This window comes from Echinops telfairi, unplaced genomic scaffold (assembly GCF_000313985.2).
Source record: "Echinops telfairi isolate 266 unplaced genomic scaffold, ASM31398v2 ScPeMD7_3533;HRSCAF=4204_0, whole genome shotgun sequence".
Taxonomy (NCBI): Eukaryota; Metazoa; Chordata; class Mammalia; order Afrosoricida; family Tenrecidae; genus Echinops; species Echinops telfairi.
The window spans coordinates 50,053,575-50,054,912 of record NW_022107431.1 but is presented as its reverse complement, the minus strand read 5'-3'; positions in this window follow the sequence as shown (position 1 = coordinate 50,054,912).

Genomic DNA, 1,338 nt, shown 5'->3' with positions numbered 1-1,338 from the left:
ATGCTTACCTAGAGGCAAGAATGGATACTGCGGAAGCTCCGCTCCACACAGCACAATTCCGGGTTTTCTTGAGAACCCCTCGTAGACAAGTGTACAGTAATAGAAGACTTCAATGCTCTCGGCATTGGACAACCAGAAGGAAACTCGGCAAAGACACAGAAGAACTAAAGACACAGTAACCCAACTTCACCTCAGAGACGTATCCAGAAAGCCCTACCAACGAAAGAAAAATATACATTCATTTTGAGGGCAGATGGAATATTTTCCAAAATAGGCTATATATTCATTAGGTCACAAAGCACATCAATAAATCTGAAAACACTGCTATATTACAAAGCATCTCAGATCATAGTGCTACTCAATTAGAAATCAACAATAAGAAGATCAATGGGGAAAAACTAAATACACGGAAACTGAATAATATCCTGCTTTAAAAATTACTGGGTAATAGAAGAAACTAAAGAGGAAATTTTAAATATATCTTGAAACAAATCAGAATGAAAAGGAAACACATACTTAGAGAGCAATTTATAGCAATCAATGCACATTTTAAAAGAAAAAAGAAAAATCAGAACCTTAGTCCAACATCTCCAATAATTAAAAAATAACAGTAAAATAACCCTATAGCCACTAGAAGACAAGAATTAACAAGATGAAAGCAGAAATACATGAAACAGAAAATGAAAAAACATCAGAAAGACTCAACAATATAAGATAGTGGTTCTTTGAAAAGATCAACAAAATTGTCAAACTACGGGCAAATCTACCAACGAAAAGAAATTGCACCAGCAAGAGTCAAACAACTTTACTCTCAGATCGAGATCATTGTACTCTTGACCATGTTGGACCGGACGTGATGCTCGTCAGTGGCCTTCCTCCTGACCCAGTCTGGCATTGTTCTAGCGGCAAGCAGTTCTCAATTGTTCTATGACAAAAACATTTCCCCTGGCTTTTAAAATACTGGTGGTGGTCTTTTATCTCTTACTCATTATCTGTAGTATTTTTATCTTTACATTATTATTATTTTGTCCTTAACACTTTATTATTTTTTGTTTTTTATTTTTCTCTTGGGTTTTGCAGTTTGTGAAGCACAGAAGGAGTAGATGCATAGAGATCATAACGGATGCAAAGATTTATAGGATGGAGGAGTGGGCCTGGAAGACTGGGAGGGTGAGGGCATTATGGGAGCAGACAATGTATGTGAGAGGGGGGAGGGAGTGCTAGAGCTGATTGTGATTACGTAACTCATTTTAAAAGTGATTTACCCATGGGGGGGTGGAAGAAAGAAAATGTTCTAAAATTGATTATGGTGATTATTGTACAATTCTTCTGGATATT